The sequence below is a fragment of the Oncorhynchus masou genome, chromosome 15 (assembly GCF_036934945.1).
Source record: "Oncorhynchus masou masou isolate Uvic2021 chromosome 15, UVic_Omas_1.1, whole genome shotgun sequence".
NCBI classification, from domain to species: Eukaryota; Metazoa; Chordata; class Actinopteri; order Salmoniformes; family Salmonidae; genus Oncorhynchus; species Oncorhynchus masou.
Window position 1 is genome coordinate 47694498 of NC_088226.1, and position 27918 is coordinate 47722415.

The window sequence follows — 27918 nt, forward strand, 5'->3', positions numbered from 1 at the left end:
TCAGTCAACTTACCTGGTAAAATAACAGATTTAAAAAATGGTGATTGCTCCACATTTACCTCTGATAGACTAAAAGGAATTATCACCACATTGATTACACCTACCCAATCATTTCAGATCTATGAAAGTGTCTGGAATGTTGGGAATGAAAGTGCTTTGGGGATAGGTCTACAAATTGGGAAATTAGTTGAAATAATCCATCTGATTGATAGGACAACTCCATCGTACAGCCTATAAGAGGTTGTGTTGAGGGGAGGGGGTCATTGCGATGGTTTCATGGGGACAGCCGGGGGTTGCCTCCTGGAGGGGGACAGAGAGGAGAAACCATTAACAGGACACACACACAATTATGTATTTTAAAGTATTACAGTACTATAAATGATTTACAAAATACACCGTAGATCTCCTAAAGCATAGTGTGCACTCTGGAGGAAAATCCAGTTGAGAAATAGTGAGCATTCCTGCTAATACTGACCAGGAAAGATCCCTGTAGAGACAAAGGAATCTTGTGGTGTGTGTGTGCTGGCAGAGTGTTCCTGTGATGTGAAATAAGAGAAAGGGGCTTGTGCTTTTCCTGGGATAGAGGTAGAGAAAAAGAGAGGGTGAGTTATGGAGGGAGAGTTAGGTAGGGGCTTGAAAAGGAAAGAGGGATGATGGGTGAGGCCCAAAATAATGGTTGGAGAGGAAATTAGGGGGGAGAAAAAAATGTACAGCCCAAAAGCAGGGGAGGAATGAGTGGAGGGAGAGAAGTGGAAGAGCAGGGAGAAAGATATTACATTAGGAAAAATGGAAAGCAGTCAAACAAATCCATGCCAGGAGAAAGGGAGGTTGAGATGGAGAGAGAGAGAGAGGTGAGAAATAGAAAGGGTCTGTATACTGGGGTTGATAGGAAATAAATGAAAAACACATTTTCCAACAGACCCCCACCCCAGCTCAAATAACCTCTTTCTCTGCAGCCCAATGTTTAGCTGTGTGTGTGCGTGCCTGTGTGCATGCTTGAAGTACCACAGCATTAAAGAATTTCATCAAATAGCAAATAAATCAAGTTGAACCTCAATAATAATAAGGTGGGTGCTTATATTTGTCCTATTTCACATACAAGATGAAGTCGGAAGTTCACATACACCTTAGCGAAATACATTTAAAATCAGTTTTTCACAATTCCTGACATTTAATCCTAGTAAAAATTCCCTGTCTTAGGTTAGTTAGGATCACCACTTTGAGAATGTGAAATGTCAGAATAAAAGTAGAGAGAATGATTCATTTCAGCTTTTATTTATCACATTCCCAGTGGGTCAGAAGTTTACATACACTCAATTAGTATTTGGTAGCATTGCCTTTAAATTGTTTAACTTGGGTCAAATGTTTCAGGTAGCGTGGTCATTGTCCATTTGAAAGACCCATTTGCAACCAAGCTTTAACTTCCTGACTGATGTCTTGACATGTTGCTTCAATATATCCACATAATTTCCCTTCCTCATGACGCCATCTATTTTGTGAAGTGCACCAGTCACTCCTGCAGCAACGCACCCCCACAACATGATGCTGCCACCCCTGTGCTTCACGGTTGGGATGGTGTTCTTCGGCTTGCAAGCCTCCCCCTTTTTCCTTCATACATAACGATGGTCATTATGGCCAAACAGTTCTATTTTTGTTTCATCAGACCAGAGGACGTTTCTCCAAAAAGTATGATCTTTGTCCCCATGTGCAGTTGCAAACCGGTCTGGCTTTTTTATGGCGGTTTTGGAGCAGTGGCTTCTTCCTTGCTGAGCGGCCTTTCAGGTAATGTCGATATAGGACTCATTTTACTGTGGATATAGATATGTTTGTACTTGTTTCCTCCAGCATCTTCACAAGGTCCTTTGCTGTTGTTCTGGGATTGATTTGCACTTTTCGCACCAAAGTACGTTCATCTCTAGGAGACAGAACGCATCTCCTTCCTGAGCGGTATGACGACTGCGTGGTCCCATGGTGTTTATACTTGCATGCTATTGTTTTTACAGATGAACGTGGTACCTTCAGGCATTTGGAAATTGCTCCCAATGATGAACCAGACTTCTGGAGGTCTACAATTTTTTTCTGAGGTCTTGGCTGATTTCTTTTGATTTTCCCATGTCAAGCAAAGAGGCACTGAGCTTGAAGGTAGGCCTTGAAATACATACACAGGTACACCTCCAATTGACTCAAATGATGTCAATTAGCCTATCAGAAACTTCTAAAGCCATGACATCATTTTCTGGAATTTTCCAAGCTGTTTAAAGGCACAGCCAACTTAGTGTATGTGAATTATATGTGAAATAATCTGTCTGTAAACAATTGTTGGAAAAATTACTTGTGTCATGCACAAAGTAGATGTCCTAACCGACTTGCCAAAACTAGTTTGTTAACAATTTGAGTGGTTGAAAAATTAGATTTAATGACTCCAACCTAAGTGTATGTAAACTTCTGACTTCAACTGTATGTACTGTAAGTGTGTATTAATACGCATGTGGGAATTGGAAATATGTTTTTTGCATATCCCCGAGACAACTCAGAGAGTGGGGTCACGGTCTGCCATTGTCAACAGCATCCCTGGAGCAATTAGGGTTAAGTGCTCTTCTCAAGGGAACGATTTTTCACCTGGTCAGTTTGGGGATTAGAACTAGTGACCTTTAGGTTACCGGCCCAACACTCTAACCTCTATGCTACCTGCTTCCCCGAACATCACCGTCATGGTTACCTGGGTACATTGGGGGGCAATCTGATAAGTCCGCCTGGTGGAGACTGGTTGGTATCAGCGTTGTTGCTGGTTGGTCCATGAGGATGAGGTGCAGCACGGAGGAGACTAGTAGCATCATGGAGGTGGGGCCTCTGGTGGAGGGTGGGGGCTCTGGGAGCAGAGGCTATATGCTTAGGAGCTAGAGCTGTATGACTGTGAGACCTGAGGGAAGGTGGTTAGCGTTATGATATGTGTGCACCCATGTGTGTGTTTGTGTGTTACCTGCGGCTGGTCGCAGGGGCTCCATGCAGCCAGAAGGAGTCAACAGGAGGAGGTAGTGGAGCAGGTGGAGGTGGAGGTAGAGATGTCTCCGATAATGGCCAGGGCCTCCAAGGCAGCGTGAGTCCCCAGTGCCTCCTCTCTCCCCTGGATACTCATCCATCAACACACACTTCTCTGTTAGAGAGTAGAGCTGCACCAGGAGGTCATTACGAATGTACTCCTTTACCTATGGAGAAAGGAGAGAGATTATATATTTCTTCACCAACAGAGAGTTATGAGGGGAGTCTGCCGGACAGACACAGATGTACGTTGTTGACCATGAGGTGCATGGCGGTCTTGGGCACGAGGTCTCTAATGGCTTTGTAAATGATGTCCATGTAGGAGTCCACCAGGTTCCCGGATGGTCTCTACTTGACGCTCCAACTGAGAGTCCATAGAGAAACTATCACTAGAACCATTACTCTCCTTATCAACCTGGCACAGGCGAGAGAGTGAGGGAGGGAAAGAGGGAGAGGCAGAGTTATAGAGAGGTCATGAGCAGATGAGCTGAATCTTTCTGCATTTTTACAAAAAGATTTAGGGTTGTATAAAATTGGATACTACCCCCCACAACATAACCTTCACTCCAAATCAAAACTCCAAATCTACAACCTTATCTTGGACAAATTACCTGGAAGGATTCTGGAAGGATTTATATGACCAAGGATTCTTACTGCCAAGGACTATCCAGCAAACTTTCTGACAAACCAGCAACCAGCAAAAGAAGCACAAAAGAAACCTGAAAATATCATCCAACCTGGAACTGAGTATGTAATGTTCAGTCGGAAGTTACTTCGAAATCCTAGAATGAAAAGAATATTACAATAATCTCTAGATGTTTCACTTTATAAAGACTGAATGCTAAGTTAAAAGGCTACCAATCTTGAAGAACAGACCCAGCTGCAACATTAATAACCACTGAAGTGTGAAGTAAAAGGTGTGAAGCCCCTGAGCCAAACAATGGCAGCAGAGTTCCTCCCCCACCCAAATGCAGAAGCATCTTTGACCCCTTGCCCCATGGCTTCCCTCTGTGCAGAGGTCACCACAGTATAGTACCCCTTGGACATAAAAAAAATGACAAGACACAGAAAGAGTACAATGAGAAGCTCCTCATGGACAATCCAGACAATCTTTGTTGACTGCTACACAAATCGGAATGTAAGCAACTTAATCTTCAACACAGACCATCCCTGGGCATGGCACAGAGCTATGAGAGCACACTATTCCTCTTAAGAGAGAGGGTATTGGCGGCGGGCGGAAAATCAGAACATATCTTAAAACGAGGACCCTGAGAAAGACCCTCTCCTTCTGTCAACCTGTATGGAACAGTGGTGGTGCAGGGCAACTTCATACATTTCCAGAAAGGACTTCCACAAAATCAAAGCAAGAGCACGGCAGGAGAAGCTTTCTCTTGGTGACGAATCCCCCACCCCAAGCGAGTCTGATCTAGGGCTGTTACCGTGACCGTATTACCGCCAAATCGACAGTCACGAGTCATGAAGGCAGTCAAATTCAACCAGCTCTGATGCTGCTGATGGTCATTAGTAGCCTACCAAAATTACTAACTGCCTGGTACTCGGCACTCTATTGTCCCGCTAATCACTCTGACATCAATGCAAATGTGATCAAATTGGATTCGATTTTCGATTGGTCACGTACACATGTTTAGCAGATGTTATTGCGGGTGCAGTGAAATGCTTGTGTTTCTAGGTACAACAGTGCAGTAATATCTAACAATTTCACAATAATGCACACACATCTAAGGAATGGAATTAAGAATATATAAATATTTGGATGAGCAATGTCAGAGTGGCATAGACTAAGATACAGTAGAATAGAATACAATATATACACTGCTCAAAAAAAGGGAACACTTAAACAACACAATGTAACTCCAAGTCAATCACACTTTTGTAAAGTCAAACTGTCCACTTAGGAAGCAACACTGATTGACAATAAATTTCACATGCTGTTGTGCAAATGGAATAGACAACAGGTGGAAATTATAGGCAATTAGCAAGACACCCCCAATAAAGGAGTGGTTCTGCAGGTGGAGACCACAGACCACTTCTCAGTTCCTATGCTTCCTGGCGGTGCTTTCACTCTAGTGGTAGCATGAGACGGAGTCTACAACCCACACAAGTGGCTCAGGTAGTGCAGCTCATCCAGGATGGCACATCAATGCGAGCTGTGGCAAGAAGGTTTGCTGTGTCTGTCAGCGTAGTATCCAGAGCATGGAGGCGCTACCAGGAGACAGGCCAGTACATCATGAGACGTGGAGGAGGCCGTAGGAGGGCAACAACCCAGCAGCAGGACCGCTACCTCCGCCTTTGTGCAAGGAGGAGCCCTGCCAGAGCCCTGAAAAATGACCTCCACCAGGCCACAAATGTGCATGTGTCTGCTCAAACGGTCAGAAACAGACTCCATGAGGGTGGTATGAGGGCCCGACGTCCACAGGTGGGGGTTGTGCTTACAGCCCAACACCATGCAGGACGTTTGGCATTTGCCAGAGAACACCAAGATTGGCAAATTCGTCATTGGCGCCCTGTGCTCTTCACAGATGAAAGCAGGTTCATACAGAAAACCCAGACATATGGCAGCAGATCCACAAGGTCTGCCATGAGAGGTGACTGTATAGTTCCCCTAAGGAAAAGCACCTTTAGTAAATCTGCATTCTCTGTGAGAGCTTCCCATGTCTGGAATACACTGCCATCAGACACACATAACTGCACCACATATCACACTTTCACAAAATGCTTGAAGACATGGCTAAAGGTCAATCAGATTTGTGAACATGGTCCCTAGCTGTGTGTTACCGCTTTCCATGTTGTCTGTTGTCTGTAGCTTGTGTAACATATAGGAGTGCCAACAGGTGTGCTTTTATGAATTTTGTCTTGCTGCTTTTTGTTCTATGTTGCTCTGTCTGTATGCTACGTCTTGCTTGTCCTATGTTGCTCTGTCTGTATACTATGTCTTGCTTGTCCTATGTTGCTATGTCTTGCTTGTTCTATGTTGCTATTGTCTATATTGTAATTGTTTTTAATAACCTGCCCAGGAACTGCGGTTGAAAATTAGCCGGCTGGCTAAAACCGGCACTTTTACTGAAACGTTGATTAATGTGCACTGTCCCTGTAAAAATAAAAATAAACTCACTCACTCACTGAGCACGTGACAGACGTGAGAGAGTCTGGAGACGCCGTGGAGAACGTTCTGCTGCCTGCAACATCCTCCAGCATGACCGGTTTGGCGGTGGGTCAGTCATGGTGTGGGGTGGCATTTCTTTGGGGGGCCGCACAGCCCTCCATGTGCTCGCCAGAGGTAGCCTGACTGCCATTAGGTACCGAGATGAGATCCTCAGACCCCTTGTGAGACCATATGCTGGTGCGGTTGGCCCTGGGTTCCTCCTAATGCAAGACAATGCTAGACCTCATGTGGCTGGAGTGTGTCAGCAGTTCCTGCAAGAGGAAGGCATTGATGCTATGGACTGGCCCGCCCGTTCCCCAGACCTGAATCCAATTGAGCACATCTGGGACATCATGTCTCGCTCCATCTACTAACGCCACGTTGCACCACAGACTGTCCAGGAGTTTGCGGATGCTTTAGTCCAGGTCTGGGAGGAGATCCCTCAGGAGACCATCCGCCACCTCATCAGGAGCATGCCCAGGCTTTGTAGGGAGGTCATACAGGCACGTGGAGGCCACACACACTACTGAGCCTCATTTTGACTTGTTTTAAGGACATTACATCAAAGTTGTATCAACCTGTAGTGTGGTTTGATCATTTTTGTGTGATTTTGTTGTCAGCACATTCAACAATGTAAAGAAAAAAAGTATTTAATAGGAATATTTCATTCATTCAGATCTAGGATGTGTTATTTTAGTGTTCCCTTTATTTTTTTGAGCAGTGTACATATGAGATGAGCAATGCAAAATTGCAGCAGCATCTAATGTGCTAGTGATGACTATTTAACAGTCTGACGGCCTTGAGATAGAAACTGTTTTTCAGTATCTCGGTCCCAGCTTTGATGCACCTGTACTGACTTCACCTTCTGGATGATATCGGGGTGAACAGGCAGTGGCTCAGGTGGTTGTTGTCCTTGATGATATGTTTGGCCTTCCTGTGACATCGGGTGCTGTAGGTGTCCTGAAGGGCAGGTAGTTTGCCTCCGGTGCCAAGCCAAATTTCTTCAGCCTCCTGAGGGTGAAGAGGTGCTGTTGTACCTTCTTCACCACACTGTGTGGGTGGACCATTTCAGTTTGTCAGTGATCTGTACTCCAAGGAACTTTCCACCTTCTCCACTGCAGTCCCATTGATGTGAATAGGGGGGTGCTTCCTCTGCTGTTTCCTGAAGTCCACGATCAGCTCCTTTGTTTTGTTTGACGTTGATGAGAGGTTATTTCTGGCACCACACTCCCAGAGCCCTCACCTCATCCCTGTAGGTTGTCTCGTCATTGTTGGTAATCCAGCCTACTACTGTTGTGTCGTCTGCAAACTTGATGATTGAGTTGGAGGCATGTGTGGCCATATATTCATGGATGAACAGGGAGTGCAGGAGGGGGCTGAGCATGCACCCTTGTGGGTCCCCAGCGTTGAGGATCATCAAAGTGGAGGTGTTGTATCCTACCTTCACCAACCTGGGTGAGGCCTGTCAGGAAGAAAAGGACCCAGTTGCACAGGGTGGGGTTCAGACCCAGGGCCTTGAGCTTAATGTTGAGCTTGGTGGGTACTATGGTGTTGAATGCTGAGCTATAGTCAACAGCATTCTTATAAAGCTATTCCTCTTGTCCAGATGGGATAAGGCAGTGTAATGGTGATTGCATCATCTGTGGATCTATTGTGGTGATAAGATCCTTGACTAGTCTCCCAAAGCACTTCATGAAGTCAGTGAGTGCTATGGGGTGTTAGTCATTTAGTTCAGTTACCTTTGCTTTCTTGGGTACAGGAACCATGGTGGCCATCTTGAAGCATGTGGGGACAGCAGACTGGGATAGGGAGAGACTGAATATGTCCGTAAACATTCCAGCCAGCTGGTCTGCGCATGCTCTGAGGACACGGCGAGGGACACCATCTGGGCTGGCAGCCTTGCAAGGGTTAACACGCTTAAATGTCTTACTCACGTCGGCCATGGAGAACGAGAGCCCACAGTCCTTGGTAGCAGGCCGTGTCGGTGGCACTGGGTTATCTTCAAAAAGGGCGGAAACAATATGTTGGTGTCCACGATGTGGCTGGTTTTCCTTTTGTAGTCTGTGATTGTCTGTAGACCCTGCCACATTCGTCTCATGTCTGAGCCGTTGAATTGTGACTCCACTTTGTCTCTATACTGACGTTTTGCCTGTTTGAGTGCCTTACAGAGGGAAAAACTACTCTGTTTGTATTCGGCCAAATTCCTAGTCACCTTGCCATCATTAAATGCAATGGTTTGAGCTTTCAGTTTTGCACGAATGCTGCCATCTATCCTCGATTTCTGGTTAGGATAGGTGATAATAGTCACAGTGGGCATAACATCTCCTATTCACTTCCTGATAAACTCAGTCACCGTATCAGTGTATTCGTCAATGTTATTCTCGGAGGCTACCTGGAAAATATCCCAGTCCGTGTGATCAAAACAAGCGTAGATTCTGATTGGTCAGACCAGCGGTGAATAGTCCTTAGCACGGGTACTTCCTGTTTGAGTTTCTGCCTATATGAAAGGAGGAGCAAAATGGAGTCGTGATCAGATTTGCCAAAAGGAGGGCCTTAAAACCTGTTAGAGATCGGGCTACTTTTTTCAACATTCTGTTAAAAATCGCGCAACATTTCAACGTCCTGCTACTCATGCCAGGAATATAGTATATGCATATGATTAGTATGTGTGCATAGAAAACACTCTGAAGTTTCTAAAACTGGTTCAATGATGTCTGTGACTATAACAGAACGTGTTCCGTGGTCAAAATCGCAAGAAAACCTGATCACAAAATCGACTGAGAAAAAATCAATCCGCCAGTCTTTGTATTGTCTATTGGAAGGAAAAATACTTAAGGATGGGATTACAATTCCTACAGCTTCCACACGATGTCGCCAGTGTTGTGATTTCGATGCAACTAAATCCTTGGTCATCTGAGTAATAGGCACATCCGGTCTTCAGGTCCACAGCTGGAAAAAATGGAACCGGAAAAGTGGGCTACGTTTTCCAAACTTGTTGCTATTGAATACAGATCGCTCCGTGATCAATTTGATCGTTTATTAACATTTACTAATACCTAAAGTTGGATTACAGAAGTAGTTTGAAGTGTTTTGTCAAAGTTTATAGGCAACTTTTTTAATTTAAAAAAATAACGTTGCGTTTAAAAACGGTGTTTTTCCTGGATCTGACGGTCTTCATAAATGGACATTTTGGGTATACAAGGACTGATTTAATCGAAAAAAAAGACCCAATTGTGATGTTTATGGGACATATAGGAGTGCCAACAAAGAAGCTCGTCAAAGGTAAAGAATGTTTTATATTTTATTTCTGCGTTTTGTGTAGCGCCGGCTACGCTAATTATTTTGTTTACGTCCCCTTCTGGTATTTCGGGGTGTTGCATGCTATCAGATAATAGCTTCTCATGAAAAGCATTTTAAAAATCTGACTTGTTGGCTAGATTCACAATGAGTGTAGCTTGAATTGAGTACCCTGCATGTGAGTTTTAATGAACGTTTGAGTTTTAACGAGTGCTATTAGCATTTGGCGTAGCGCATTTGTATTTATTGTTGGCAAGGTGGGACACTTGCGTGTCGGGTTGCCCAGAGAGGTTAAAGGCATCCCAGAAGTTGGAGCAGCGGTGATCGAGTGTTTTAGCAGCGCAAGTACTACAGTCAATGTGTTGATAGAACTTCGGTAGCTTTTTCCTCAAATTTGCTTTGTTAAAATACCCAGCTACAATAAATGCGGTCTCAGGATGTGGTTTCCAGTTTGCATAAGGTCCAGTGAAGTTCTTTGAGGACCATCGTGGTATCGGCTTGAGGGGGAATATACATGGCCGTGACTATAACCAAAGATAATTCTCTTTGGAGGTAATACGGTTGGCATTTGATTGTGAGGTATTCTAGGTTGGGTGAACAAAAGGACTTGAGTTCCTGTGTGTTATCACACCATGAGTAGTTAATCATGAACCATACACCCCCTCCCTTCTTCTTCCCAGAGAGATATTTATTCTGTGAAACATAGTATGTTACAATCCCTGATGTCTCTCTGGAAGGAAATCCTCACCCTGAGCTCATCAATTTTATTATCCAGAGACTGAACATTAGCGAGTAATATACTCGGAAGCGGTGGGTGGTGTACTCACCTTCTGAGTTGGACAAGAAGTCCACTCTGAGTAACTCTTCTCCGCCGGCGGTATTTTGGATCAGCCTCTGGATTTAGTTCAATTGCCCTAGGGGGTACGAACAAAGGATCTAATTCGGGAAAGTCGTATTCCTGGTATTAATGCTGGTGAGTTACCGCCACTCTGATATCCAAAAGTTCTTCCCGGCTGTATGTAATAACACAAAACAAATTCTGATAATATAAGAAATGACACGGAAAAATACTGCAAAGTTGCCTAGGGGCAAGAAGCACGGCTGCCCTATCTATCGTGTCTTTAAACTGCTTACTGTTTAATGGTGCCGATACACTTAATGAGAGCCCATGAGCTCAACATTTCTATAGTCTATGCAATTGCGTGAGAAAACTGAGTGATGGCCTATAATAAAAAGAGGAGGATCCCATCAGCCTTCTATAGGTTAGGCCTACTATATGTATTTCTCAACTTTCCTAATATTAAGCACATTGCTTCTCTTTACAACAGGAGTATAGCCTACCTGACTAGTATTAAAATGAACCATGGGAAAAGCACCCTCCATTTGCTATTTAAGTGCATAGATTACATGTATTTGTTCCCCTGCCCCGAGACAGGTGCATAATAATGGTCCATTCTAAATCAAAACTAATTTCACACGTGACCGACTGGCTCGATTCGGTCTTATGTGGCAAAATTTGAAATTGTGTTTTTTACATTTACCAAATTAGAAAATGGTATACCATACACTATAGTTGAGGAACAATGGGAAAGTAATTATGCTTTGAAAGATGATGAACTTGAAAATGTCCCTTGAATGTTTTCGGACACCTAATGGAGAGCTCTTCTTTGTCTACACCCATTCAGCATCGTTCAGACCCTCTAAATCCTTAAAGAGATGGGTTACGTTAAGGATTCACATGTGAGGCCATGTACAAAACAACCAAAGCTTTCAAAAGGCTGGTTTATACTACGGGTGGGTTCGTAAATGTAATCTGGAGTGCCAGAGTGTGCCCGTTCATAAACTCAGAGCATTGTCAGATTGTCCGTACGTAAATTCAGTGTTTCGCTCTCTGAGCGCTCAGAGTGCACACTGGACGCTCTGGCCGAGCAGTAGGGTTGATTCAAGCGTTCAGACCTAACGACAGCACCCAAGCTAATTGGCTAACATTGGCTAGCTTGCTTGCTTCTTCCAGACACAAATGAGAGAACAGCTCACTCTGACTATTTTACCCGCCCTAGTTAGGCTGTTTTGATATTATCCAGAGCATTGTTGACTGCAAATATGTTGCTGGCAAAATTTTAATTATGCTTCTTTGCCAACGTTTACTGACACCAAACATATTCAACAGGCGTTGCGCTTACGTAAATGAGCAAATGTAAATAGTATTTTTACCAAACTACCATATGACAGACCACGTATTCAACCTGCACACCCTAATTGACAAACAAACCAAAACAAAAGCAAAGTCTTCTCATGCTTTGTTGATTTTAAAAAGTGTTTTACTCAATTTGGCATGAGGGTCTGCTATACAAATTGATGGAAAGCAGTGTTGGGGGAAAACATATGACAATATAAAATCCATGTACACAAACAACTTTCCACAGGGCCATGGGGTGAGACATGGATGTAGCTTGTGCCCCACCCTCCTCAATATATATATCACAGAATTGGCGAGGGCAGTACATGACAGTACATCTCAGTAAGACAAAAATAATGGTGTTCCAAAAAAAGTCTGGTTGCCAGGACCACAAATACAATTCCTGAGCACACAAAAACTATACGTACCTAAACATTAGAGCCACAGGTAACTTCAACAAAGCTGTGAACGATCTGAGAGAAGGGAAGAAGTGCCTTCTACGCCATGAAAAAGAACATAAAATTCAACATACCAATTAGGATCTGGCTAAAAATACTTGAATCAGTTATAAAACCCATTGCCCTTTGTGGTTGTGAGGTCTGGGGTCCGCTCACCAACCAATAATGTTCCTAATGTTTTGTGTACAAACTGTTCCGAACTGTTTCGACAGGGAAGCTGTGAGCAGCCAATGACTGAAGGCAAGGGGGGGGGAAGGAGAGAGGTGAAGGGTAGCCAGGCAGAGAATAAGGGAAGGTGTAGTTTATAGTTAGGGTTAGAAGGTAAGGGGTCAGGGTTAGGCTATTCACAGTTACTTTATTGGTCATGGTTTTAGGGTTAGAGGTTAGAGTTACGGGTCAGGAGTTTTGACTAAGATACTCACAGTGACTGTCTCAGGATAGACTCTGGCTCTCAGCAGAGAAGCTTTCCAGCTGTCTACCTCCTCCTGAGAGCCAAACGCCAGCTCCAGGAACCCGTAGTCCTTATACACGTTCCTACAATTACATTGCATAATGTCAGCTACCTCAAACTACATCACCCAGCCAGCAGCTTCAGAACACAACTATTCCCACATCCAAGAACCTCTAGTCCTTATATACCTTCTAACAATTATAACAGATACAATCAAACAGTCATCTTCCTCTCCAGGTTTGAGGTTGCATGCCACATGCATACACACGACTACACCATAAGTCTCACACATGTTATCAGAGCTGGAACACACACCTTCACACACAATGAATAACTAAACTCACACATCCATACCCACAGAGTCTCTCTCTCTCTCTCTCTCTCTCTCTCTCTCTCTCTCTCTCTCTCTCAGGGAGACGCCGCTGCGTCTGACAGAGGCAAGAATCTGGAGCGGTCTAAAACCCATCTGTTAAACACACACACACACCACACACAGGCACACGCATCTGTTAAACATTCTCTTTAACCACTCTGTGTTCCTGTCCTTTTGTTTCTCCCTCTCTCATGTTTTCTAAACTGATATTGTTGGTGGTGCGTGTGTGTGCGCGCAGTATATTTGTCTGTCTGTCTCCAAACTCAAGCTGTCTTGAGTGTTCTGAATAGCAGCCTGACCACATATCTCATGAGATCTCCTCTGTCTGTAGGCTAAGTAGGGTTGGGTCTGGTTGATCCCTGGATGGGAGACCAGATGCTGCTGAAGATGGTGTTGGACGGACGGCCAGAAGGGTTAGTATTAGTTAGGAGGGCCAGTAGGAGGCTCCCCTTCTCTCTCTTAATGCTTTACAATGGCTGGATTGTAACCAGTCACTCACATCCCCCTTTTCCTCGCTCTGTTCCGCTGTGGCCAGGGATAGTGAGCTTTTCTCTCCTCTTGAGGAATTTTAGCAAGGATCCGTTTCTCCATTTTTCCTTTCTCCCTCCCTCTTTCCCTGCTTTTAGATCAGGGACTTTCCTAAAGGTTCTGATTACTGTCAGACAGGGACAACCAGAGCATTGGAATCAGGACTGTGGACACAAATCATGCACACACAAACACACACAGAGAGAAGGGGGGTCAAGGGGCGCAGTAGGACACGCTTTTGACACATTCCTGACTGATCGCTCTCCCCCTCTCCCCACTCTCACCCCATCCAGCCTTCTTTCTTTCCCTCCTTCTTGTGGCGAGTGGTTAAATAGTTTCCTAACAAGAGCTGCCTCATCTCTGGTCCAGAACTCTGGCTTTGATTAGCTGCTTAATGAGCCTGCCCTCGGTATGCTGCGGTCCACACACACACTCACGAACCAGGTCCCACCCAGCTCAGCCATAGCCCATGCCCAGCCCACCCCATCCTTACCCACTCCATCTCTCTGTCAGTCAGTCAGTGAGGAGGTCAGAGACCAGGTGTGTGCCCCCCCCCAGCCCTTTTCAGATATGCCTGTCATACACTAATCTTACATAAAACCACTTCAACACACACACCTCTGTTTGGTGCTGAATATGGAGTAGGCATGTTACTGGACATGAAGCTGCTCTTCACACCTCTGTTCGGTGCTGAATATGGAGTAGGCATGTTACTGGACATGAGGCTGCTCTTCACACCTCTGTTCGGTGCTGAAGATGGAGTAGGCATGTTACTGGACATGAAGCTGCTCTTCACACCTCTGTTCGGTGCTGAAGCTGGAGTAGGCATGTTACTGGACATGAAGCTGCTCTTCACACCTCTGTTCGGTGCTGAAGATGGAGTAGGCATGTTACTGGACATGAAGCTGCTCTTCACACCTCTGTTCGGTGCTGAATATGGAGTAGGCATGTTACTGGACATGAAGCTGCTCTTCACACCTCTGTTCTGCTGAAGCTGGAGTAGGTGTTACTGGAATGAAGCTGGAAGATGGAGGCATGTTACTGGACATGAAGCTGCTCTTCACACCTCTGTTCGGTGCTGAAGATGGAGTAGGCATGTTACTGGACATGAAGCTGCTCTTCACACCTCTGTTCGGTGCTGAAGATGGAGTAGGCATGTTACTGGACATGAAGCTGCTCTTCACACCTCTGTTGGAGTAGGCGGTGCTGAAGATGGAGTAGGCATGTTACTGGACATGAAGCTGCTCTTCACACCTCTGTTCGGTGCTGAAGATGGAGTAGGCATGTTACTGGACATGAAGCTGCTCTTCACACCTCTGTTCGGTGCTGAAGATGGAGTAGGCATGTTACTGGACATGAAGCTGCTCTTCACACCTCTGTTCGGTGCTGAAGATGGAGTAGGCATGTTACTGGACATGAAGCTGCTCTTCACACCTCTGTTCGGTGCTGAATATGGAGTAGGCATGTTACTGGACATGAAGCTGCTCTTCACACCTCTGTTCGGTGCTGAAGATGGAGTAGGCATGTTACTGGACATGAAGCTGCTCTTCACACCTCTGTTCGGTGCTGAAGATGGAGTAGGCATGTTACTGGACATGAAGCTGCTCTTCACACCTCTGTTCGGTGCTGAATATGGAGTAGGCATGTTACTGGACATGAAGCTGCTCTTCACACCTGCTGAATATGGAGTAGGCATGTTACTGGACATGAAGCTGAACCTCTGTTCGGTGCTGAAGATGGAGTAGGCATGTTACTGGACATGAAGCTGCTCTTCACACCTCTGTTCGGTGCTGAATATGGAGTAGGCATGTTACTGGACATGAAGCTGCTCTTCACACCTCTGTTCGTGCTGAAGATGGAGTAGGCATGTTACTGGACATGAAGCTGCTCTTCACACCTCTGTTCGTGCTGAAGATGGAGTAGGCATGTTACTGGACATGAAGCTGCTCTCCACATCTCTGTTCGGTGCTGAAGATGGAGTAGGCATGTTACTGGACATGAAGCTGCTCTTCACACCTCTGTTCGGTGCTGAATATGGAGTAGGCATGTTACTGGACATGAAGCTGCTCTTCACACCTCTGTTCGTGCTGAAGATGGAGTAGGCATGTTACTGGACATGAAGCTGCTCTCCACATCTCTGTTCGGTGCTGAAGATGGAGTAGGCATGTTACTGGACATGAAGCTGCTCTTCACACCTCTGTTCGGTGCTGAAGATGGAGTAGGCATGTTACTGGACATGAAGCTGCTCTTCACACCTCTGTTCGGTGCTGAATATGGAGTAGGCATGTTACTGGACATGAAGCTGCTCTTCACACCTCTGTTCGGTGCTGAAGATGGAGTAGGCATGTTACTGGACATGAAGCTGTTCGGTGCTGAAGATGGAGTAGGCATGTTACTGGACATGAAGCTGCTCTTCACATCTCTGTTCGGTGCTGAAGATGGAGTAGGCATGTTACTGGACATGAAGCTGCTCTTCACACCTCTGTTTGGTGCTGAATATGGAGTAGGCATGTTACTGGACATGAAGCTGCTCTTCACACCTCTGTTCGGTGCTGAAGATGGAGTAGGCATGTTACTGGACATGAAGCTGCTCTCCACATCTCTGTTCGGTGCTGAAGATGGAGTAGGCATGTTACTGGACATGAAGCTGCTCTTCACACCTCTGTTCGGTGCTGAATATGGAGTAGGCATGTTACTGGACATGAAGCTGCTCTTCACACCTCTGTTCGGTGCTGAAGATGGAGTAGGCATGTTACTGGACATGAAGCTGCTCTTCACACCTCTGTTCGGTGCTGAAGATGGAGTAGGCATGTTACTGGACATGAAGCTGCTCTTCACACCTCTGTTCGGTGCTGAAGATGGAGTAGGCATGTTACTGGACATGAAGCTGCTCTTCACACCTCTGTTCGGTGCTGAATATGGAGTAGGCATGTTACTGGACATGAAGCTGCTCTTCACACCTCTGTTCGGTGCTGAAGATGGAGTAGGCATGTTACTGGACATGAAGCTGCTCTTCACACCTCTGTTCGGTGCTGAAGCTGGAGTAGGCATGTTACTGGACATGAAGCTGCTCTTCACACCTCTGTTCGGTGCTGAAGATGGAGTAGGCATGTTACTGGACATGAAGCTGCTCTTCACACCTCTGTTCGGTGCTGAAGATGGAGTAGGCATGTTACTGGACATGAAGCTGCTCTTCACACCTCTGTTCGGTGCTGAAGCTGGAGTAGGCATGTTACTGGACATGAAGCTGCTCTTCACACCTCTGTTCGGTGCTGAAGATGGAGTAGGCATGTTACTGGACATGAAGCTGCTCTTCACACCTCTGTTCGGTGCTGAAGATGGAGTAGGCATGTTACTGGACATGAAGCTGCTCTTCACACCTCTGTTCGGTGCTGAAGATGGAGTAGGCATGTTACTGGACATGAAGCTGCTCTTCACACCTCTGTTCGGTGATGAATATGGAGTAGGCATGTTACTGGACATGAAGCTGCTCTTCACACCTCTGTTCGGTGCTGAAGATGGAGTAGGCATGTTACTGGACATGAAGCTGCTCTTCACACCTCTGTTCGGTGCTGAATATGGAGTAGGCATGTTACTGGACATGAAGCTGCTCTTCACACCTCTGTTCGTGCTGAAGATGGAGTAGGCATGTTACTGGACATGAAGCTGCTCTCCACATCTCTGTTCGGTGCTGAAGATGGAGTAGGCATGTTACTGGACATGAAGCTGCTCTTCACACCTCTGTTCGGTGCTGAAGATGGAGTAGGCATGTTACTGGACATGAAGCTGCTCTTCACACCTCTGTTCGGTGCTGAATATGGAGTAGGCATGTTACTGGACATGAAGCTGCTCTTCACACCTCTGTTCGGTGCTGAAGATGGAGTAGGCATGTTACTGGACATGAAGCTGCTCTCCACATCTCTGTTCGGTGCTGAAGATGGAGTAGGCATGTTACTGGACATGAAGCTGCTCTTCACACCTCTGTTCGGTGCTGAATATGGAGTAGGCATGTTACTGGACATGAAGCTGCTCTTCACACCTCTGTTCGGTGCTGAAGATGGAGTAGGCATGTTACTGGACATGAAGCTGCTCTTCACACCTCTGTTCGGTGCTGAAGATGGAGTAGGCATGTTACTGGACATGAAGCTGCTCTCCACATCTCTGTTCGGTGCTGAAGATGGAGTAGGCATGTTACTGGACATGAAGCTGCTCTTCACACCTCTGTTCGGTGCTGAATATGGAGTAGGCATGTTACTGGACATGAAGCTGCTCTTCACACCTCTGTTCGGTGCTGAAGATGGAGTAGGCATGTTACTGGACATGAAGCTGCTCTTCACACCTCTGTTTGGTGCTGAAGATGGCTGTCACCACCATTACAAATTATGGTCGAAAGAAAACAGAGAAAGGAAGCAAAGCGGAGAGAAAATATGGGGACAAGAATGGAGGGAGTGAAAGAATGAGAGAAAAATAGTAAAAAACAGGGAAAGAAATAGTGGTTGAGGAGAGGAAAGAGAAAGAGAGAGAAGGGGAGAGGGAGGGAAAGAAGCCAGCCCACATGTGAAAGTTATTACTCTAAAACAAAACATTCCTCTCCTCACCTCCACCCTTCTCCCCCTTTTCTCTCCTCCACCTTGCTCTCACTTTTAATAATAATAATTAGGAGGGTGCTAACATTTGTCCTATTTTTTGTTGTTACGTATCCCCTTCCCCCTGACACCCTCGGAGAGTGGGTCCACAGCCAGGGATCAGCCATCATTGATGGTCGACCCTGGAGCAATTAAGGCTAAGTGCCCTGCTCAAGGGCATATCGACAGATTTTCCACCTAGTCATCTCTGGGATTCAAACCAGCGACCTTTCGGTTACTGAGCCAACGCTCTTAAGCGCTAGGCTACCTGCCTCAGGAAACAGCTATAGTTACAGTATGGAGTGGAGAGAGGGAGGAGAGGACAGAAGGTGAGATGGAGAGAAGGGGGATATGGAGGAGGGATGGGTATAGCCTACCCAGAAACAGAAATGGACGGAAAGGTGCAAGTCTGTCTCACAAACACTTAGGTGTGTGTGTCTGAGTGGGTGTGTGTGTTGGTCTCTCCTGAACCCCAAAACTTTCTTCCTTCATTCCTCTTTCTCTTTTTTCCAGAGGGGCCCACTTCCTGTTAGAGAGGCAGAAACAAAACTATAGAACGAAGCTGGCACGTCGACAGACGACAACATCTGGTACTGCTTGAGAGAGAGAGAGAGAGAGAGAGAGAGAGAGAGAGAGAGATCCGAAAGAGAGAGAGAGAGAGATCTGAGAGAGAGAGAGATATCTGAGAGAGAGAGGATTCCAATGGAGAAAAGAAATAGAGGAGAGATTGAAGAGAGGGAGGACAGATGGAGGAGTGGAGGTGAGTTTTGACAGAGATGAGTGGGAGAGAGGTATCTAGAGAAAGAGGGAGAGAGAGAGAGAAAGAGAGAAGGGGAGAGAAACTGCAGACCACTCCAAAGTTGATTCCCAAGGGTCCCATCAACCCATATATGGCGCCTTAGTCCCTCCCTCTCTCCCTTTTTTCATTATGCCTTCCCTAAGTGCACTGGCAGATCCCCAGTGCTGAAAGTGAATGTGCCACGTCGAGGCTGGATACTCCGCTCGCTCGGACGCAGCCCCTCGGAACCCCGACACACACACACACAAGGACCTGACACACACTGGGCCGAGACGCGACCAGAACAAGACCCAGACCCATAGAAGAGGACAGCCAGTGTGTGTGCACATGTGTGAGTGTGACCCCTCACCCGTCACTCAGGACGAGAAAGGAGAGGAGACAATGAGAATATTTTACCTAGTTTGTCAACCAAATTTTGGACGGGTGAAAAACGAGATAAAAGAAAGGAATGAGAGAAGAAGGAAGATAAAACGTAGAGAGCAGAAGAGACATCTTTCTACTCCTCCACCTCCTTCAAAACTTTGCACAGATGAAAAAGGAAAGAGAAAGGAAGGGAGAGAAATAAAGGAGAGAGCGAGAGTCCTGTTCCGTCATCCCAGTGTTCAGACTACCTGTTCAGGGTCTTACTGGTGTACAGTAGTCTGCACATTGGTTAGACTGGGCAAGGAATTGCTTCCATCACTCTCTCTCAAACACACACACAAGCATATACACACACGCATGAGCACATTCACACTGGGGACGAGATGTATGAGTTTGTCTTTGCTGGTTTGTCTTTCGCTGTCTGCTACTACGTTGTTCTTTGTGTGTTTTGAAAGCCTAGAAGCCTGCTATATTTGTCAGTGGTCAGTACGATAGTTCATTGTGTGTGTGTGTGTGTGTGTGTGTGTGTGTGTGTGTGTGTGTGTGTGTGTGTGTGTGTGTGTGTGTGTGTGTGTGTGTGTGTGTGTGTGTGTGTGTTTCAGGCTGCTCATGGTGGATCACACATCAGAGCTGCTCTATCTGAAACAGCCTCTGCAGACTCATTGTGTGATATAGCAAGCAGGCCCAACACAGACACCTGTATGGGAATGTGTGTGGATAGGAATGTGTGCATTGCTGTATGGGAATGTGTGTGGATAGTGTAGGGTGAGTGTATGGGTGTTGTATGGGAGCATGTGTGTGTGTGTGTGTGTGTGTGTGTGTGTGTGTGTGTGTGTGTGTGTGTGTGTGTGTGTGTGTGTGTGTGTGTGTGTGTTGTATGGGAGTGTGTGTATAGTAGTGATGGGGGATAAATCCATAGTTACATATCGCAATGTATTTTTTTACAATATTATATTGATATTTTGACTCCAAATATCAATGCTTTTACTAGGTAGCGTTGGCTAACGCTATTCGGCTGTACCTGAGCCAAAACTCTGGTATTTTTTATCCTATAGCTTGTTCTCCATCTTCTTTATAAATACTGATACTTTATAATTGTTCAGCTCTTTTATTTCCGTGAGAGCAAAACTTTGTTTTCTCATGCTCTCTCTTGTCTCTCTGCAGCAGACATGGTGAGCAATATGTTTGGAACATCAGATTGCAATAAAATAGAGAATCGTGGCAATTCATATCCTATCGGCACCTAAGTATCGTGCTAATATTGAATGGTGAGGTCCCTTGCAATTCCCAGCTCTAGTGTATAGGGTGAGTGTATGGGCGTAGGTCATCTGTTTTTCCTCAGGCTGCACATCGGGCCTCAGGCAGGGAGAGAGGGAGGGAGGAATGTACGTCTGGTTAGTGTTTTATATAAAGATTACACACTGTTTCGTGTGTGGAGATGAGTGTGTATCCATTATGTCTAGATGAAATGTACGGAGAGTAGAGTCTATACTTATTGTCTTGGTGTGTAGATTAGTAACCATTGTGTAGATTTAGAGAGCGTGAGCAGCAAATATGGGAGGGAGTTTGTGTGAGTGGGTACAGTTTGTGTATTTGTGTGTTTATGTGAGGAAAATAACTAAGTGTGACCATACTGTGGGGAGACATGATTGAATGAGATGGAGAAAAAGTAAGAGATCACAAGAGAGAGCGTGAGAGAGAGAGAAAGAAAGAGAGTCTAAAGTCTAGTGGTTTGGCTAGGTGATCAGTATTTGTGGAAGGGGGAGATGAGGGAGGAGATTGAGTTGTGAGTGGGAGTCTGGCGGGGAGAAGGAGGAGATGGAAGGGGGGAGAACAGGGAGGAGGGGGAGGTGTAGAAGCGGCCATGTGGGATTTCTCTGGATAGATGTTGGAAGCTAAGCGGGTGTTTGGTCTAAACCTTGAGTTCTCCAGCCAGGAATGTGTACAGGCCCAGAGAGACTGCCAACCAGAGAGAGAGAGAGGGAGGGAAAGAGTGAGAGAAGGAAAAGGAAAAGGGGGGGAATAGGAGGGATACAGCAGGAAAAGGTAGGGAAAGAGAACGACAGAAGGAGGGAATTAGAGAAGGAAGAAAGAGATGGAAAAGGGTGGGAGGGGAATGGGGAAAGATAACTAGAAAACTTTGTGGAGAAAGTGGATAGAAACAGAGTAGGCTTTGCGAGAGAGAGGCTTGGCCTGGGTCTAACTCTGGGAGGAGTGTGTTTGTGGCCTACAGTGTTGTTGGGGCAGCATGGTGACATAGCTGTGATAGTAAGGATTATTTACTACAGTAGACCCCCCCCCCCCCCCCCACACACACACACACTGAGACAAACACACACACAGGGGCATGGAGAGAGCACAGGGTTCCTACTGGACTAACAGTAGGGGAGAGTGGGGTAAGTTGAGTATCTTTTTTTGCTTTCAGCATCACTCGGCCAAGGGAAATGTAGTATTCTTTCTAACAAATATATCTACAAACTATATATTTCAGGATGTTTTGTATCCCTGGAGAATCAGAATTCATGTGAACATTACAGTTTTGAAAATATAGCTTGTCAAAAAAAGTGGTCTCTTGGCACAACTTACCCCGGGGTATGGGATAAATTGAGCCGTGGGACAGGGTAAGTTAAGCAGTCTACAAATTTCTGTACTGAATGAAATATTACCTCTACCTTTTTAAAACCATGTTTATCTTTATTTCCCAAACACAAATCAACACAATCCCTTTTTTTGTATTTGAATCATTTTAAGCATATTTTAAGATAGGCTTAACACCTAACAAACACTTTGTACTTTTTGAAACATTTTTAACATGGGCCAGGCCCTGTTGTTACCTCATGTCCCAGTGGTAATGCCTTGCATAACACATGCGAAGAAAACTCTTCAATTTTCTCATCTTGCCATTTGCACAACTTACCTCAAGTCAAACATTGACTATATTAGCCCACACAGCGACAAGATGCACTGTTATGCTAGGTTTAAGACCTCATATTGTTTATAGAGACCACAACTGTTGTATAGAAAAATCTTGATAGCATTTGGTTTAGATACAAGCATCATGAACCCTCTAACACAATAAATTCATTTGACTTGGTGAAAATCCATTTTTTTGGACCTAACTTGCTGTGTTAGCCCAACCCAACACTTTTTCCATGTGGTTTCTTCCTTCACAGCCTCCATGAAATGACGACCTCTTTCTAAATATTTGGTCAAATGATTCAATTTGTGTATGTTTTCCTAGAAACAAGGGTCGCTCAATGTATCTCTTTGGCTCAACTAACCCCACTCTCCCCTAGTCTAGAAAATGGTTGACATCTTTTGTCAGTCTACCCCGTTTCCATTTTGGAAAAGAAAGAGTTCTAATCATTATTTCACCAGATATTATCACACTTTTTCCAGCATACCTGTAACTACACCGAGGTATAATCTGTGTAGTAAAGTCAAATATTGTAGTGGGTAATATTGTCAAAGAGAAGGCAGAGCAGAGGGGTTATGTTAACCTGGCACTAGAACCTCCTGTACCAGCTAGGATACTAGTAGCTCTCCTTTCAGTAGTGCTGTCAGAGACCGCTGCTAGAAGAGACTATGTTACTGAGATAATAGTTGGTTTCATACCCATGTCAGTGGACTGGGATTGGAGATTAATTATTAAGGAGGGGTGTGTGTATGTGTGTGTGTGTTGGTTTGGCTCCAGCTGTGTCAGAGTGAACTGCTCCAAATGCCTCAACTCCCAGAGGAGGAGGAGGGGGGGGGACAGGGGGAACAGTGGATGGAGAGAGGGAGGGAGGTATGGTAGGGAAAAGCGGGGCTTAGTTTAAGTAGTATTGGGCCAGCTCTGTACTTACATGTGTGCATTTGACACAAGTTACAGCCCAGCCCATCCCAAGACACACTGACACACACACACACACAGTCCGTGGACATCACGAGCAAGCAGTGCTGTGTTAGGCTGAGAGAGAGTTGTGTTGTGTCTGCCTGTCTACACTTGCTGTGCAGACCTTCCTATCCTGTACAGCAGGCACAGACAGGCAGACAGATGGCAGCCGCCCCGACCAACCACATCGCACCTACAGCCTGACGGACAGCTCCCACAGCCAATCCCAGCCAGTACACCCCAGACTTCCTGCTTGATGATTATGATGAATGTAACCCGAGCTGCCCATGTCTTTTCTACTTTACCTGTATCCCACTCTACCTTCCCTTACTGCATAAGACAGTAGTATTTGAAGGTCTTTTGTACCAAACAGAAATGTGATTGTAATAAAGGAATGTGTGTTGTTCTGCGGTACTCAGGTGTGTATTTTGTCCAGCCTCTACTAGTGGGCCTCAGTAGTAAAGCTTTAGCAGCTCCACTGGTCTCATCATCAGACCAGATCAGTGACACTGTGCTCACCTTATCATCCTTGAACCAGGACAGGCTCTCAGCGGTCAGGACAAACCAGTACTCCTTGGTCCCACCCTTGATGATACTGATTGATGGTAAGCCAGCCCTTACGGATGACCTGTAGAGAGGGGTCAGCAGTCAGGGGCATGGAGAGGGACTGAGGGAGGTTAAGGTGGGAGGGGTTGAAGGGATAGTTCACTCAGATTACTAAATTACATCATCTCATGGATACAAAAACAGTAGGATTTGAACCCCTAATGTCAGCGAGCTACAATCTGAGTTTGTATATCTACTTAGCTATAGCCTAGCATTAGCATCGTTAAAGCTAAAACAATGGGAGTGGTTAGAGTCATGTTAGCGTGCTGTAAATAGAGAAGCAAACATGTGGTCTGGGTGGACTATCCCTGTAATGCTCTGCTCGGCAGGCTGGCTCTAAGCCAGGGGGTTTAGAGATCGAGAGAGGCAGGTGCAAGTTCTGTGGAGCTGGAGAAAGAGAGAGATGGTGTGATGTATCTTACATATGGGTCACAGTGTGGGAGAGAGGAGAGATACTGCATGCATAGGGATCGAGTGAGATACCGTAATGCATTCACAGAGATATCAGCTGTTGAGACAACAAGGATCAGTTAGAAAAGTGAAATGTCCTCTCACCTAGCCAGTCATTATATCACTAGTGGTAATTTCTGACAATGCCTTTAACATATTTCAATGGCCAACACAAAATGACACACAAAGAGCATGATGGAAAAAAACACTAGAAATGATAATGAAGACATGGAAGATACGGTATGGTAAAATACTACCAATAAATACAGAAAAACACAGCTGTTGAAGAACTGTGGGAGAGAGAAACTGTGAGCTCAGTGATAAGACTGGGTGAGGGAGAAACTGAGCTCAGTGATAAGACTGGGTGAGGGAGAAACTGTGAGCTCGGTGATAAGACTGGGTGAGGGAGAAACTGTGAACTCAGTGATAAGACTGGGTGAGGGAGAAACTGTGAGCTCAGTGATAAGACTGGGTGAGGGAGAAACTGAACTCAGTGATAAGACTGGGTGAGGGAGAAACTGTGAACTCAGTGATAAGACTGGGTGAGGGAGAAACTGTGAACTCAGTGATAAGACTGGGTGAGGGAGAAACTGTGAGCTCGGTGATAAGACTGGGTGAGGGAGAAACTGTGAGCTCGGTGATAAGACTGGGTGAGGGAGAAACTGTGAGCTCGGTGATAAGACTGGGTGAGGGAGAAACTGTGAAAGACTCTGTGAGTGATAAGACTGGAGTGATAAGACTGGAGAAAACTGTGAGCTCGGTGATAAGACTGGGTGAGGGAGAAACTGTGAGCTCAGTGATAAGACTGGGTGAGGGAGAAACTGTGAGCTCAGTGATAAGGAGAAACTGTGAGCTCAGTGATAAGACTGGGTGAGGGAGAAACTGTGAACTCTGTGATAAGACTGGGTGAGGGAGAAACTGTGAACTCAGTGATAAGACTGGGTGAGGGAGAAACTGTGAAGTGATAAGACTGGGTGAGGGAGAAACTGTGAGCTCAGTGATAAGACTGGGTGAGGGAGAAACTGAAGTGATAAGACTGGGTGAGGGAGAAACTGTGAGCTCAGTGATAAGACTAAGACTGGGTGATAAGACTGGGTGAGGAGAAACTGTGAGCTCAGTGATAAGACTGGGTGAGGGAGAAACTGAAACTGGGTGAGGGAGAAACTGTGAACTCAGTGATAAGACTGGGTGAGGGAGAAACTGTGAACTCAGTGATAAGACTGGGTGAGGGAGAAACTGAATAAGACTGGGTGAGGGAGAAACTGTGAGCTCGGTGATAAGACTAAGGGAGAAACTGTGGTCGGTGATAAGACTGGGTGAGAGAAACTGTGAACTCGGTGATAAGACTGGGTGAGGGAGAAACTGTGAGCTCGGTGATAAGACTGGGTGAGGGAGAAACTGAAAAGACTGGGTGAGGGAGAAACTGTGAGCTCAGTGATAAGACTGGGTGAGGGAGAAACTGTGAACTCAGTGATAAGACTGGGTGAGGGAGAAACTGTGAACTCAGTGATAAGACTGGGTGAGGGAGAAACTGTGAGCTCAGTGATAAGACTGGGTGAGGGAGAAACTGTGAGCTCAGTGATAAGACTGGGTGAGGGAGAAACTGTGAACTCAGTGATAAGACTGGGTGAGGGAGAAACTGTGAGCTCAGTGATAAGACTGGGTGAGGGAGAAACTGGTGAGGGAGAAACTGTGAGCTCAGTGATAAGACTGGGTGAGGGAGAAACTGTGAACTCAGTGATAAGACTGGGTGAGGGAGAAACTGTGAGCTCGGTGATAAGACTGGGTGAGGGAGAAACTGTGATAAGACTCAGTGATAAGACTGGGTGAGGGAGAAACTGTGAGGTGATAAGACTGGGTGACTGTGAGCTCAGTGATAAGATAAGACTGGGTGATAAGGGAGAAGAAACTGTGAGCTCAGTGATAAGACTGGGTGAGGGAGAAACTGGGTGAGCTCTCAGTGATGACTAAGACTGGAGTGATAAGACTGGGTGAGGGAGAAACTGTGAACTCAGTGATAAGACTGGGTGAGGGAGTAACTGTGAGCTCGGTGATAAGACTGGGTGAGGGAGAAACTGTGAGCTCGGTGATAAGACTGGGTGAAGGAGAAATCAGGAGGACAGGAAGACAAGAGGAAAGAAAAGACTGACAGCTAAAAAGAGAGATTTGGACAGAGGATGAAAGATTGAGGAGGAAGTGAGAGAAGGGGGGAATGGGGTGGCTGAAGATGGGTTATGGAGAGGTGGAGGGAGAGAAAGTGAGGAGATATGGAAGGATGAGATGGCAGAGAGAGGAGAGATGACCCACATCCTGTTTCACACACTGGAGACACACCAGGGCGGTGACACATGTGCACACACACACACACACACACCTTCATTTCTTCCTTGTGTAGCAGACCAGGGTCTGTGCTTGTGTTTAGTGAGTGACCAGACAGCTGGGCTTGGATCTGAGCCAAGTTTACAACTCAGCGCCATTTTGTGCTGCTTACACACACGCACACACGTACACACACACGCACGCACACACACACGCAATATTCTACCTATCTATAGGTGTGGGTGTGTGTGACCTGGTCTTTAGCTCAACTCTCTCTGTACCGGATGTGTGTGGTCACAATTCTCTCCGTCTCCTCTCCTAGTCTGGGAAAGGAACATATGATAATGAGCAATGGTGTAAAGTACTTAGGTTAAAATAAGTATTTTTTATATATATATCTGTACTTTACTTTTATATTATTGATTACTTTTACTTCACTATATTCCTGAATAAAATAATGTAATTTTTACTCCATACAGTCTCCCTAAGACCCAAAAGTACTTGTTACTTTTTTTTATGCTTAGCAGGACAAGAAAATTGTCCAATTCATTTACTAATCAAGAGAACATCCCTGGTCATCTCTACTGCCTCTGGTCTTGCTGACTCAATAAACACAAATGCTTCATTTGTAAATGATGTAAAATAAATAAATGGTTTGTTTAATATAAGGAATTTTAAATTCATTGTACTTTTACTTTTGATACTTAAGCATATTTTAGCAATTACATTTACTTTTGATACTTACAGTTGAAGTCAGAAGTTTACATACACTTAGGTTGGAGTCATTAAAACTTGTTTTTCAACCACTCTACAAATGTATTGTTAAACTATGGTTTTGGTAAGTTGGTTAGGACATCTACTTTGTGCATGACACAAGTCATTTTTACAACAATTGTTTACAGACAGATTATTTCACTTATAACTCACTGTATCACAATTCCAGTAGGTCAGAAGTTTACATCCACTAAGTTGACTGTGCCTTTAAACAGCTTGGAAAATTCCAGAAAATGATGTCATGGCTATAGAAGCTTCTGATAGGCTAATTGACATAATATGTCAAGGTATTGGAGTGGCCATCACAAGGCCCTGATCTCAAGCCTATAGAACATTTGTGGGCAACTGAAAAAGCTTGTGAGAGCAAGGCCTACAAACCTGACTTAGTTACAAATCAAATCAAATCAAATTGTATTTGTCACATACACATGGTTAGCAGATGTTAATGCGAGTGTAGCGAAATGCTTGTGCTTCTAGTTCCGACAATGCAGTAATAACCAACAAGTAATCTAACTAACAATTCCTAAACTACTGTCTTATACATAGTGTAAGGGGAACAAGCTCAACAAGCTCACCTGGAGGAATGGGCCAAAATTCACCCAACTTATTGTGGGAAGCTT

At 45.3% G+C, this 27918-nt stretch overlaps 1 pseudogene; it reads right to left on the reverse strand.

The window, feature by feature from the left end:
• Positions 1-274: 274 nt before the first annotated feature.
• LOC135556868 (dynamin-1-like) overlaps positions 275-27918 on the reverse strand; it is a 46702-nt pseudogene continuing 19058 nt past the window's right edge.